The sequence below is a fragment of the Mobula birostris genome, chromosome 23, assembly GCF_030028105.1.
Source record: "Mobula birostris isolate sMobBir1 chromosome 23, sMobBir1.hap1, whole genome shotgun sequence".
NCBI lineage: Eukaryota > Metazoa > Chordata > Chondrichthyes > Myliobatiformes > Myliobatidae > Mobula > Mobula birostris.
The window spans coordinates 59,200,925-59,216,256 of record NC_092392.1 but is presented as its reverse complement, the minus strand read 5'-3'; the positions used below and the strand labels follow the sequence as shown (position 1 = coordinate 59,216,256).

The following is a 15,332-nucleotide window of genomic DNA, read 5'->3' as shown; positions in this document are numbered from 1 at the left end:
ATCACTTTCATATGGTAATATGTCGTGAAATTTGTTGTTTTGGGGCAGTGTTCATGGGTTCCTGGTCTGTTCCTTTGTGTGCCTTAAGGCTCCTGCATCTCCACCCTGATGTTAGTATTGGGAAGAGGCAGTATCCGATAATGGATACTGCCTTTTGGAAGCATCATCTTTTGAAGATTTCTTCACTGGTGGGCAGGCTAGTGCCCTTGATGGAGCTGGCTGAGCTTACAAACCTCAGCAGCCTTTTCCGATCCTCTGCATTGGCACCTCCATATCGCATGCTGCTGCAACCCAGTTAGAATGGTGACATACCAAATCTCCTCAAACTCCGAATGAAGTATAGCCACTGACATGCCTTCTCTGCAATTGCATCAATATGTTGGGCCCAGGATAGATTTTCAGCTCCCATACACTCTCAGGGACAGTTGTGTGACCTTACTCCGTTTATGTCACCAGAAATAGAAAAATAGCAAACTATTCAATACTCTCAGTTACTATTTCAGATATTGATGGTGGTTTAGATATTTCTGCCACACATATAATTACAAGTTAGCTCAGAGGTGGGATGTGCAAATAATGTGTCATTAGGCACAGCAGTGTGCAGTCAGCTGCTAGGTTACTGGAGGGAAACATACAATGCAAATTCTGTTGCACAGGCTTTGATTAGCGGTTAAACAGCAGCCCACAGAAGGCAACGGATGGGTGCTCACAGTGAAATGTTTGGTGCAGGCAGTCCTGCTAGAAACTCTGCAAATGAAAGTGTGGTGCCACTTATAACAAGGTTTTTTTGCAATCACTGAGTTCAGTCCCAGTCTGTTTTGAAATGGTTCACAACTCTGTTAATTTACTAAACGTAGTGATAACCCCTGTGATGGTGGATGCCTTAGCTTCCACTGCAACACAAGCAGACTCCACTTAATATCTGGCTGCTGTAGTCTTAATCAGTTCAGACTATGTGGACACATTGCTCAAGATATTTGCAGAGTCTCATTGAGAGTTTCAAAATGGATCCTCCTACAAATCACCAGGAACATTGAGACACTGCCGCTCCAGTTTGGCAGTGTCTCCAAACAACACTAACCTGTGGTCCTCTCGTAGAATTATAAGTTGCATTAATAGGGTAGATGGTCAGATCCTTCTTCCCATATTAGAAGTATTAAAAGCACGACAGTATAGGTTTGTGGTGACAGGAAGGATTTTAAAAAGGGTTTTCGGCTGGATTTAGAACTCACTGTCAAAGAAGTTGGTGGAGCTTTATGCAATCACCACGTCTCAAACATTTTGATAGGCATTTAAATAAGCAAGGCATACAAGAGTGGAGAGCTAATGCAGACAATTAAGATTAAAGTAGATGGGCTGAATGGTCCATTTCTGTGCACTATAACTAATGGCTGTTAGAAAGACATGAACTGACAGAGAAATGCAATCTGGAGAGGACTTTCTCACTCAAAGCTCCTCAAGACTGTCTTTGCAACTAGAAGCCCATATTTGTCCGCCTAATACACTGCAGTTTCTGGTAATCAAAGCATGACAGTTGGAAGAGACAAAGGTATCCAAGGATAGCAGTGAAGGTAGTGAATTGATTCTGTGTGCATTTTGATTTTTGAACTTAGTTTGGACTGAACTATTTTGTGTTGTAAAGGTTTAAAGGTTAGCTATATTTGTCATACGTACATCGAAACATACTGTGAAATGATTTGCTTGTGTTAAATCAGCGAGGATTGTGTTGAGCACCTTTTAAGAGTCACTACCCTTCCAGTGCCAACGTAACATGTCCACAACTTACTAACCCAAACCATACATCTTTGGACTGTGGGAGGAACCCAGCGCACCCAGAGAAAACCCACATGGTCACGGGGAGAACGTACAAACTCCTTACAGACAATGGTGAGAATAGAATTCTGATCTTTCAGCCGGCACCGTAAAATGATAGCACTAACCATTATGCCACTGTGCCACCCATTTCATTTCGGAAATTAAACCAACAGCTACGAGGAGATCAGCCACAGAGGGAAAGTGACCTGTGGGACAGTAGGTGCTTGTGGTTTATTAATTATAGAGTTGAAAATGATAAGGTGCTCCTGTCAGCGATGGGCCTCCATCTACGACAAAGATGCTTGCCGTATAACTGGTAGCAAGGACTGAGCCAACACCTAACGAGGTTTGGTAGCATGTAACCAGCCACCACTCATCAGCTCTCATTGCAACAGTTACTGAAGACTCCTCTGGATCAGGATGGGTAGAATTATTTCACAACATTAGTTGTCCATTGTGCTGTGTAGCAACATCACATTCATTATAAAGTCACAGAACACTACAGCACAGAAATCGGCTCTTCAGTCAATCCAGTCAGTGCCAAACTATTACTCTTCCTTGTCCCATCAAACGGCACCTGGACCATAGGCTTCCATATCCCTCCCACCCATGTACTTATTCAAACTTCTCTTGTGTTAAAATCAAACCCGCATCCAGTACTTCCACTGACAGCTCATTCCATTCTCAACATCCTCTGAGTAAATAAGTTTCCCTCATGTTCCACTTTTATTTCACCTTTCACCCTTAACTCATGTCCTCTAGTATTAGTCTCACTCAACCTAAGTGGAAAAAGCATGCTTGCATCTACCCTATCTATAGCCCATATAATTTTGTATCCCTCTATCAAATCTCCCCTCATTCTCCTACACTTCAGTGAATAAAATCCTCACCTATTCAACCTTTTCCTCTGACTTAGGTCCTCAAGGCCTGGCAACATCCTTACAAATTCTCTCTGTACTCTCAATCCTATTGAAATCTTTCCTGTAGGTAGGCGACCCAGACTATGGTCACATACAGATTATATGCACTTTGATAATAAATTTACTTTGTACTTTGAACTAATGGAAAATGTTCAACAATGAACCATTAGAACTATGTCCCATTAGCTATGAAGAGTAGCTCCATTTCCATAGGAAGTTTGTTGGAGGTATGGTGCAACACTGTGATGACAAAGACTGAGGAAAGTGTTGAGCCAATGACACAGATGTGTTCAACATAACTGACCAATCTGCAACTTATTGATCATCCACTTACAGTGTAAATTTACACAGAACTGGTCAGAACATTTTCTTGTACAGCTGTGTGAGGTTAGTCAAATTAAATTTATTATCAAAGTGTACTCTGTATATGTCACCTTGAGATTCATTTTCTTGCAGGCACTTACAGGGAGAGAAAGAAATACTGTAGAATTTATGAAAAAATATACATAAAGAATGACAACGTACAAAAGAAGACAAATTGTGCAAATAAAAAACAATTCTGAGAACATGATTTGGAGAGTTTCTGTAAGTGATTCTGAATTAGTTCAGAGTCAAAATGTTATCCATGTTGGTTCAGGAGCCTGATAGTTGTAGGGTAATGATTGACCACAGTATGATATTAAATTAGGATTGAATACTAATCAAACTTACAACAGGCCTACTCTCTTTACTGCTGAAAGATATGGCGATATGGCAGGATGATTAACTTGGGGAAACCAGAATCAACGATGACCTCACTGAATGGTACTCCAGCTTCCTCTTTGGAATCAGACACACAGCATTATTTAGGGAAGTGCATAACAGCTCACTAATGTCTTCATGGAAATCTTCAACACTTCACTTATCTAGGCTGCTGTCCCCACATGCTTCACATCAGCCACCTGTACGCAAGAACTCTATACCTTCAAAACCAAACAACAACCACCCGGTTGCATTAGTGCCAATCATCATGAAGTGCATTGAACAGCTTGTAATGGCACACATCAAAAACTCCAGTTCCGCCACATTAGACACTCACCAACATGCTTATCGACAGAACCGCTCTACAAAAGATGCCATAACGTCTTCATGCACCTGGAAAACAAAGTTAGTTATGTCAGAATGCTGCTTCTAGGTTCAGTTTGGCATTCAATACTATTATCCCACAGACCTTGCTGAACAACCTCATACTCCTCAGTCTAAATAAACTACTGTGCAACTGGGTGTTTGACTTCTTAATCAACAGACCCCAAATAGTCAAGATGCAAAGCCTCTTCTCTCTCCTCATGCAGGAAGGCTGATCAACATCTCCACCCGCTAACTCACCTCTCCACACCAATACTTTATCGTTTGCTGTTAGTCATTTTATGTACAACACTTGTGTGCTTAGCATCACATTAAGGACATACAATCAATCTATGTATATAAGCTAACGAATGTATTTATATTGTGTTTTTTTGTGCTGGATCAGATCTGGAATAACAATGATTTTGTTCTCCTTCACACTTGTTTTCTGGAAAATGACATTAAGCAATCTTGAATCTTTTGCAGAATATGTAACCTTGCTAAGAATATCCCTCTGTCCCTCTCACTATACCCCCTGCTCATCCTCTGGGTTTACCCCCCTCCCCCTTTTCCTTCTCCCTGGGCCTCCTGTCCCATGATCCTCTCATATCCCTTTTGTCAATCAACTGTCCAGCTGTTGGCTCCATCCCTCCCCCTCCTGTCTTCTCCTATCATTTCAGATCTCCTCCTTCCCCTCCCACTTTCAAATCTCTTACTAGCTCTTCTTTCAGTTCGTCCTGATGAAGGGTCTCGACACGAAACGTCGACTGTACCTCTTCCTAGAGATGCTGCCTGGCCTGCTGCGTTCACCAGCAACTTTTATGTGTGTTGCTTGCTAAGAATATGTTTCCTTTGGGAGAGTCCAAGGCACAACCTCAGAATAAATGGATGTCTCTTTAGAACTGAGATGAGCAGGAAGTTCTTCAACCAGAGGGTTGTGAATCTGTGGAACAGATTGCCACAGGGGGCTTTGGAAGCTAAGTCATTAAATGTATTTAAGACAGACTGATATTTTCTTGATTGGTAAGGGGTTTAAGGTTTATGGGGAAATGGCAGGAGAATGGGATTGAGGAAAACATTCAGCCATGATTAAAGTTGATGGGCAGATGGCCTACTTCTGCTACTGTATCCTGATAATGCTGTTTATTTTAGCTAATTGTTGAACCCACCACTTTGGTGAAATATGTTAAATCTGGGGACAAGTTACTCACACCTGGAATTTTGTGAAAACTAACTTCATCGATTAACAACCATGCTAACTCATTGGGAACCTTCCGTTAGAACATAACAGGATTTTGCTTTTATTGCCATTGTTATTGGATCAGCCTATTATATATTTTTTCAATAAATCAACTGCTGATTAAGTTGGCATTTCATCTGATTTTTTTTCCTTGGCTGTTGATGCTGTAATGTTGGGAAAATGTAACTATACTAGCTATAGCAAGGAGAAACCCTGCTTATCCCCATAGATACTGTCGGACCCGCAGAGTACTGTATATCTGTACTCTGTTTTTATTTCCTGTCTTCACAGATATTTTTGATGTTTTTTTTCAGACAACATAAGGTCTATTTGAGTCAGCAGCTAAATATTGGTTAAACACCATGAGGAAGTTCTGGTTTCTTCTTTGAGTGGAGCTTTTAACATCCACCAGAGAGGTCACAGTCTGAACATCAAAGTCAAAGTAAATTTATTATTTTAGCAGGTATATGTCACTTATACCACCTTGAGATTTGCTTTCTTGTGGGCATTTACCAGAATATAAAGAAATACAATAGAATTTGTGAAAAAAACTATACACAAACAAAGACTGACAACCAATGTGCTAAAGAAGACGAATAGTGCAAATAAAATATAAATAATACTGAGAACATGAGCTGTGGAGTCATTGAAAGGTTGTGGAATCGGTTCAGTGTTGTGGTGAGTGAAGTACTCCACGCTGGTTCAGGAGCCTGATGGATGAAGGGCAATAACTATTTCTGAACTTGATGGTGTGGGACCTAAGGCTCCTGTACCTTCTGCCCAATGGTAGTAGTGAGAAGAGAGTATGGCCTGGATGCTACCTTCTTGTAACAGCACTCCATGTAAACGTGCTCAATAGTGTGGAGGACATTGGCTGTGATGGACTGGGCTGTAACCATCACTTTCTCTAGCCTTTTCTATTTCTGGGTATTCATGCTTCAATAATGCAACCAGTCAGGATATTCTCCACAATGCATCTATAGAACTTTGTCAAACATTGAGGTCACATGCCAAATCCATACAAACTTCTAGGAATGTCGGGGTGCTGTTGTGCCAACACCAAGGGATTTAACACATCCAACACATCACTCTCTGCAACTTCCACCATCTCCAAAGGGATTCTACCACCAAACATATCTTTACCTCCCCCCTGCACCATTCTTCACTTTCTGCAGGGATTGCTCCCTATATGATTTCCTTGTCCTTTCATCCCTCCCCGCTAATCTCCCTCCTGACACTTATACCTGTAAGCAGCCAAAGTGCTACACCTGCCCAGTCACCTCCTCCTCACCCCTCTCTTCCATTCAGGGCCACAAAGTTTTTTTTCAGAGGAGGCAACACTTCACCTGCCAGACCTGCTGGGGACATGTATTGTACCAGTGCTCCCCATTTGGCCTCCTCTACATTGGCGAGACTTATCACAAACTGGGGGACTGCTTCATCAAGCACCTCTTCTCCATCCACTGAGAGTGGAACTTCCTGGCCAAACATTTTAATTCCCGTTCCTGTTCTGACCTGGCCTCCTCTTGTGCCATAATGAGGCCACCCTCAGGGTGGAGGAGCAACCCCTTATATCTAACCTGATGACATGAATATCAATTGCTGTTCCGGTATTAAAAAAATCCCTCCCCTTCCCCTTTCTTCTGTTGCCCACTCTGGCCTCTTACCTCTTCTCACCTCCCTAGGGTGCCCCTCCTCTTCCCCTTTCTTCTTTGGTGCGGTCTCCTCTCCTGTCAGATTCCTTCCTCTCCAGTCCTTTACCTTTCCTACTCACCTGGCTTCACCTATCATCTTCTAGCTAGGCTCCCCCACCCACACCTTTTTTATTCTTCCTTTCCAGCCCTGAAGAAGGGTCTTGGCTCGAAATGTCGACTGTTTGTTCATGTCCATAGATGCTGCTTGACCTGCTGAGCTCATTCAGTATTTTGTGTGTGTTGCTGAGGAATTTAAAGTGTCTGACCCTCTTCACTTCTGATCCCCTAATGAGATGTCCTGAATGGGCCATGTCCCATCTAGTTAGCTCCCTGCCCCTGGGGCGTAATCAGGACCCTACGACCCCCGTTCCAGCTGCAGCCGCCCCCTCACTGGTCCGCCCGGTGTCGGCAAGGTTCGCAGCCCGGCGGAGTCTGCGGCCTTTGGGCGAGCGAGGGGTCAGACAGCTCGCTTGACGTGGGCGGGAGAAAGGCCCTTCGTGGTCCACCGCTGTTGGCAGCGGTCACGGAACGGGCTCGCCCGCCCGCCCGCCCGCAGCGGAGCGGGGCGTCCGCCGTTGCCCCGGGAACGGGAACCGGAAGGGGAAGAGGAGCGCCGAGCCGAGGGCGGTGCGGATGGGCCTTCTCCGGACAGTGGGGGACTTGCCCTCCACACGGGAGGCTGGGGATCGCGGCTTCAGGAGTACGAGGTAGGGGCCCGACCTCTCTTCGCTGGGCACGGGGGTGGGTGGAATTAGCAGTGGCAATCACCTGGAAATGGGCTTGGTGAGAGATCTCTTGTATTCTCAGACTTGAGAGATGGTAGAAGCAGGCCGTTTAGTCCTGACCAAAGCCTCTACTTGCCATTTTTTTGTTTAATTTGTGTCTAAGAACAGACCTATATCAGGACATAAAATCTTCAGGTTATATTTAACCATTAGGCCCCTAAATGGGCGTGGATAACTTCACTCACCTCAACACTGAACTGATTCCTTAACCTATGGGCTCACTTTCAAGATTCGTGGCCTCAGTATTTATTTATTTATTTATTTATTTATCCCTGTACTGTATTTCATTATTTTTGTGTTCTTTGGCACATAGGTTGTCAGTCTTTTTGTGTGCCCTTTCATTGATTCTATTGCACTTCTTGGTTTCTACTGTTGAATGCTTGTAAGAAAATGAATCTCAGGGTAGTATATGATGACATACGTGTGCCTTGGTTATACATTTACTTTGAATTATGTTAGTGATGAACAATTGAAAAGGCAAATGAGAGTCGTAGAGTAAAACAGCATGGAAACCGGCCCTTTGATCCAACTGGTTCCTGCAGAGCATACTGTATTATTCTTGCTGCTAGGCCCAGTTGCCACATTTTGACCCATAATCCCCCAGCTTCTTCCTCTCCAGGTACCTGTCCAAATGCTTCTTAAATGTTGCAGTTGTACCCTCCTGGATCACTCCTTCTGGCAGCTTTTTCCAGGTTTCATTACTCACTGCAGGTCTCTTATATCTCTCCCATAAGACATGGGAACAAAATTAGCCATTCTGAGTCTGCTCTGCCATTCGGTCATGATTTATTTTCGCTCCCAACCCCATTCTCCTGTCTCTTCCCCTGACCTTTGACACCCTTACTACTCAAGAACCTGTCAACCTCAGTTTTAAATATACCCAAAAGCTTGGACTGCACAGCCGTCTGTGACCATTCATATGTCTATGCCCTCTAATTTTGGATTTTGCAACCCTGAAGAAAAGACTATCTCTGTCCACCTCTATCCATACTATCATGATTTTATAAACTTGCATAAGGTCACCTCTGATTCTCTTATACTGCCAAGTTCCAGCATGACTAACCTCTCCCTGTAACTCAGAACCTCTAGTCCAGACAGAATCCTCATAAATCTTTTCTGCACCTTCCAGCTTGACATTGTCTTTCCTGTAACGGAGTGACCAAGTGTGGTCTCACTAACAACTTAAATAACTGCAACATGGTGTCCCTGTTCCTAAACTCGATACCCTGACTGACGAAGGCCAGCCTTTTTCACCACCTTTACATCTAGCTGCTTTCAGTGAACTGTGCGTCTGTGCTCCCATGCCTCTGTTTCATCATACTCGTCAGTGCCCTGCTATTCACGATACAGCTTCTACCCTGGTTTGAAAGTCCAAAATGTATTACTTCACACTAAGTTAAAAATTCACTTGTCATTCCTCAGCCCATCTGAGGAATGCCAGTGGAGTGGACAGGCCTTCAACAGAAATTGAAGGTAGGTAAATAAAGCAAACTGTGCAGATAAGGGACTATCACATTAAATTCATTTGTTTACATAGATCCAATTGTATTTTTAACCTTTGCGTATGACCGTGTAGGACAGACACAGAATATTTATGAAGTTAGATAGATCTGTGAGGTTGCCACTTTTTTCTTAAAATTCTTAATGACAAAGACCCATCAGACTATAAGACATGGGAACAGAATTAGGCTATTCAGCCCATCAAGTCTGCTTTGCTATTCCATCATGGCTAGTTTATTATTTCTCTCAACCTCATTCTCCTGCCTTCTCCCTGCAACATTTCCACTCTGATTAATCAAGAAATTACCCATTTCTGCTTTAAATATAGCTAATAACATAGCCGTCTTAGCCGGCTGTGGCAATGAATTTCACAGGTTCACTATTCCTCCGGCTAACAAAATTCCTCCTCATCCGTGTTCTGAATGCATGTCCCGCTATTCTGAGGCTGTGCAATCTGATCTTAGACTCTCCTAGTATAGGAAACATCCTGTTCACATCCACTGTAGCTAGGCCTAACAATATTTGATAGGTTTCAATGTGATCCCTCCTCCTCATTCTTCTAAACTCTATCGAGTACAGGCCAAGAACTATCAAATGCTCATAAGTTAGCCTTTACTTCCTGGAATCATTCTTGCAAACCTCCTCTGGACCCCTTCAATGCCAGTGTATCTTAGATAAGAGGCCCAAAACTGCTCACAATACTCTGTGCGGTCTGACTAAGCCTTATAAAGTCTCAGAATTAAAGTTAATAATAGATCAAATGTCAGTTGTTATTTGTGGAATTCCAAATTTTGTTGTTTTTTATTATGCATATAGTAATTCTCCTTACTTCACTCTTCATGGTCTGTCTTAATTTTCAGATTATGAACCCCAGTGTTGCATTTGATAAATAACAGAAATAATTTCAATCTATCCATAATATCTGAAACATTAAATTTTTCCAAAACTTGTAAAATAGGCTCTTGATAATTTAACTGTTGGTGCCCGGTCACTGTTGTGTTTTACGTAAATGGCACACACTTCAAGGATTGTACGCTTTTCCAAGTTGTGAATTGAGATCTGCTCATAGTATTCTAGGTCTGATCTAACCAAAGTACTGTATAACTGGCATAATTTCTCACTCCTTGCACTTTGGTTTACAAAAATATATTTTTTCTCTTTAACTATTATTCAGATTCATTTATTTATCACATGTACATCAAAACATACAGTGAAATGCATTGTTTGTATTTAGAACATAGAACAGTACAACACATTACAGGCCCTTCGGCCCACAATATTGTGCTGACCCTCAAACCCTGCCTCCCATCTAACCCCCCATCTTGAATTCCTCCATATACCTGTCCAGTAGTCCTTTAAAATTCACGAGTGTATCTGCTTCCACCACTGACTCAGGCAGTGCATTCCACGCACCAACCATTCTCTGAGTAAAAAACCTTCCTCTAATATCCCCCTTGAACTTCCCACCCCTTACCTTAAAGCCATGTCCTCTTGTACTGAGCAGTGGTGCCCTGGGGAAGAGGCGCTGGCTATCCACTCTATCTATTCTTCTTATTATCTTGTACACCTCTATCATGTCTCCTCTCATCCTCCTTCTCTCCAAAGAGTAAAGCCCTAGCTCCCTAATCTCTGATCATAATGCATACTTTCTAAACCAGGCAGCATCCTGGTAAATCTCCTCTGTACCCTTTCCAATGCTTCCACATCCTTCCTATAGTGAGACGACCAGACCTGGACACAGTACTCCAAGTGTGGCCTAACCAGAGCTTGAAAGAGCTGCATCATTACATCGTGACTCTTAAACTCAATCCCTCGACTTATGAAAGCTAACACCCCATAAGCTTTCTTAACTACCCTATCCACCTGTGAGGCAACTTTCAGGGATCTGTAGACATGTACCCCGAGATCCCTCTGCTCCTCCACACTACCAAGTATCCTGCCATTTATTTTGTACTCTGTGTTGGAGTTTATCCTTCCAAAGTGTACCACCTCACACTTCTCTGGGTTGAACTCCATCTTCCACTTCTCAGCCCACTTCTGCATCCTATCAATGTCTCTCTGCAATCTTCGACAACCCTGTACACTACCTACAACACCACCAACCTTTGTGTCGTTTGCAAACTTGCCAACCCACCTACCCCCACGTCCAGGTCGTTAATAAAAATCACGAAAAGTAGAGGTCCCAGAACAGATCCTTGTGGGACACCCCTAGTCACAATCCTCCAATCTGAATGTACTCCCTCCACCATGATCATCTGCCTTCTGCAGGCAAGCCAATTCTGAATCCACCTGGCCAAACTTCCCTGGATCCCATGCCTTCTGACTTTCTGAATAAGCCTACCGTGTGGAACCTTGTCAAATGCCTTACTAAAATCCATATTAAAATCCATTGCACTACACTCATCTGTATGCCTGGTCACCTCCTCAAAGAACTCTATCAGGCTTGTTAGACACGATCTGCCCTTCACAAAGCCATGCTGACTGTCCCTGATCAGACCATGATTCTCTAAATGCCCAGAGATCCTATCTCTAAGAATCCTTAACAGCAGCTTTCCTACCACAGACGTAAGGCTCACTGGTCTATAATTACCCGGACTATCCCTACTACCTTTTTTGAACAGGGGGACAATATTCACCTCCCTTGAATCCTCCGGTACCATTCCCGTGGACAACGAGGACGTAAAGATCTTAGCCAGAGGCTCAGCAATCTCTTCCCTCGCCTCGTGGAGCAGCCTGGGGAATATTCCTTCAGGCCCCGGGGACTTATCCATCCTAATGTATTTTAACAACTCCAACACCTCCTCTCCCTTAATATCAACATGCTCCAGAACATCAACCTCACTCATATTGTCCTCACCATCATGAAGTTCCCTCTCATTGGTGAATACCGAAGAGAAGTATTCATTGAGGACCTCGCTCAATTCCACAGCCTCCAGGCACATCTTCCCACCTTTATCTTTAATCAGTCCTACCTTCACTCCTGTCATCTTTTTTTTCTTCACATAATTGAAGAATGCCTTGGCGTTTTCCTTTACCCTACTTGTCAAGGCCTTCTCCTGCCCCCTTCTTGCTCTTCTCAGCCCCTCCTTAAGCTTCTTTCTTGCTTCCCTATATTCCTCAATAGACTCATCTGATCCTTGCTTCCTAAACCTCATGTATGCTGCCTTCTTCCACCTGACTAGATTTTCCACCTTACTTGTCACCCATGGTTCCTTCACCCTACCATTCTTTATCTTCCTCACTGGGACAAATTTATCCCTAACTTCCTGCAAGAGATCTCTAAACATCGACCACATGTTCATAGTACATTTCCCTGCAAAAACATCATCCCAATTCACACCCGCAAGTTCTAGCCTTATAGCCTCATAATTTGCCCTTCCCCAATTAAAAATTTTCCTGTCCTCTCTGATTCTGTCCTTTTCCATGATAATGCTAAAGGCCAGGGAGCGGTGGTCACTGACCCCAGATGCTCAACCTCTGAGAGATCTGTGACATTACCCTGTTCATTACCTAGTACTAGATCTAGTATGGCATTCCCCCTAGTTGGCCTGTCCACATACTATGACAGGAATCCGTCCTGGATACACTTAACAAACTCTGCCCCATCTAAACTCTTGGAACTAATCAGGTGCCAATCAATATTAGGGAAGTTAAAGTCACCCATGATAACAACCCTGTTATTTTTGCACCTTTCCAAAATCTGCCTCCCAATCTGCTCCTCTGTATCTCTGCTACTACCAGGGGGTCTATAGAATACCCCCAATAGAGTAACTGCTCCCCTCCTGTTCCTGACTTCCACCCATACTGATTCAAAAGAGGATCCTGCTACATTACCCGCCCTTTCTGTAGCTGTAATAGTATCCCTGACCAGTAATGCCACCCCTCCTCCCCTTTTTCTGCCCTCTCTATCCCTTTTAAAGCACTGAAATCCAGGAATATGGAGAATCCATTCCTGCCCTGGTGCCAGCCAAGTCTCTGTAATGGCCACTAAGTCATAATTCCAAGTATCTATCCAAGATCTCAGTTCATCACCTTTGATCCTGATGCTTCTTGCATTGAGGTACACACACTTCAGCCCTTCTACCTTACTGTCTTTACACCGTTTATTCTGCTTCTCTTTCCTCAAAGCCTCTCTATATGTTAGATCTGACTTTCACTGCTCTATCGCTCCGGGTCCCATCCCCCTTGCAAATTAGTTTAAAGCAACGCAACCAACAAATATGCTAATACATCTGTTTTGGCTTGCAAATCTTTTTCCACTTTTCATCTTTAAGAAAGTATTTTGTTCTATTTTTAGGCCCACAGGAAAAATCCAATCCCTATAGATTTATTAATTTACTCATTCTACAGATGTCTGTTTATAAATTAGTGCTCTGTCTACACAACATACAATGTTTATTTGTAATAGTAGCAAATTAGCTTTTTATTCCAATCAGTGGTATAGTTAGTAATTATGGCTCCAACTCAGAGTCTGCCAGTTATAGTTAGCACCACCCCATTCAATTTCCCCGGTAAGTCAATAATTTGTTTTCAAGTCCGTGAACTTCAGCTTTAGCTACAATTACATAATGAGTGATTTTGTCCAATCCAAATCAATCACTTTGTAGGTATTCTCTTGACACATTTTTTGTTGAAAAAATCTTCACTAATGTATGACCTACCATTAACAAATATTCTACTCACTGCTCAGTTTAGGTTTAATCAAGACCTTACAATATAAGTTCAAACATGAACAAATAGCTCAGTTCCAGAGATAAGGTAAGAGTGACTGGTCTTGAAATCAAGGCAACATTTGATAGTGTGGTCTGCGCTGCCGTGATAAGATTGAGGCCAATAGATGTGAAAAGAAAAAGATCGTGTCTGTGGAAGTTTACCTTGTACAGTAGAAGGTAATTGTAGTAGTTGAAAGTCAAACGTCCCATCTGTAAGACATAACGCACAACTTCCTCCTGGCAATCAGGTAGGCTACTTTGTCCTGGTTAGTATCATATACTTACATAGAACATAGAATATAGAAATCTACAGCACTTCTGTAATCTACAGCCTTCTGCCCACAATGTTGTGCTGACCATGAAACTGCCAAGAATTACCCTACCACATAGCCCTCTATTTTTTTAAGCTGCACGTACGAATCTAAGAGTCTCTTTAAAAGGCCCTATTGTATCCGCCTCCTCCACTGTTGCTGGCAGTGCATTCCACATGCCCACCACTCTATGTGTGGAAAAACTTGCCTCTGACATCCCCTCTGTACCTGCTTCCAAGCACCTTAAAACTATGCCCCCTTGTGTTAGCCATTTCAGCCCTGGGAAAAAACCTCTGGTTATCCACATGATCAATGCCTCTCTTCATCTTATACACTTTATTACTGGAGTTGCACTCATCAGGCAAGTGGAGTCTATATGATCAGTGTGTGCATATGGCAGGATATCCTGCCTGAGCTGTTTTAGCACCCACGGTACTTCACTGGCTGGTATGGTTGAGTTTCTGGGCAATGGTGACCACTAACATATTACCGTAATAGTGAAGCAAATGATAATTCTGTAAAATGGGAGGATAGGCTATCTTTTGTTGGAAGTGTTATTGTACGACACTTTTGTGGGTAAAATGTTATTTTCCACCTATTAGCCCTTTGACTGAATATTGTCTACGTTGTGCTATATGCAGGCACGCACTGCTTCATTTGCTGTAGAGTGACTTTAATAGTGTGAAATTACTGTCAAAACATTCACACTTCTGTCTTACAGATCAAGTCAGTTGAAAGTGACAGACATCCCACCTCTCCCAGAAGTTCCGGGAGTCTCCCGCATATTAATAGTGGCTCCCTGATGCCTGCAAATTATATACAATGTCCCAGAAATCATTTTTTTTGAGCGTGAGCGAGAGAGAGACCATGAGAACGAGAGAGAGAGCGCACGTGGGAGTGCCCACGAGAGAGACCACGAGAGAGTGAGCGCGAAGGAGAGAGAGAGAGACCACGAGAGAGCGCGAGAGAGAGAGAGAGCATGAGAGACAGCGTGCGAGTGAGAGCGCGCGAGAGTGACCACAAGAGCGAGAGAGCGCGCGCCATGGCAGAGTGTTCCGAAAAAAGAAAATATAAAACGTACGTCACCCCAGACTACCCTAAAGTGTACCCCTGCCTAATAGGGGTCAAAAATAATGACAGTGTTGCTCGCTGCACTGTTTGCAACAGTGACTTTTCTATTGCCCATGGCGGGTTAAGACTGTAAAAGACATGTTGAGGTGAGTTTAACAGGTGTCATTCATTCATTAGCAT

General features: G+C 43.1%; 1 protein-coding gene across 3 annotated transcripts in view; it reads left to right on the top strand.

The window, feature by feature from the left end:
- The first annotated feature begins 7,232 nt into the window (after window positions 1-7,232).
- cep83 (centrosomal protein 83) overlaps window positions 7,233-15,332 on the top strand; it is a 56,585-nt gene continuing 48,485 nt past the window's right edge. Inside the window, exons 1-2 of one of the 3 annotated variants that reach the window (XM_072241017.1) lie at window positions 7,234-7,480; window positions 14,803-15,298. The gene's annotated coding sequence lies outside the window, so the exon portion shown is untranslated. Of the gene's footprint in view, window positions 7,481-14,802; window positions 15,299-15,332 lie in introns of all 3 variants that reach the window. The other 2 variants (XM_072241018.1, XM_072241016.1) reach the window with 2 other exon arrangements.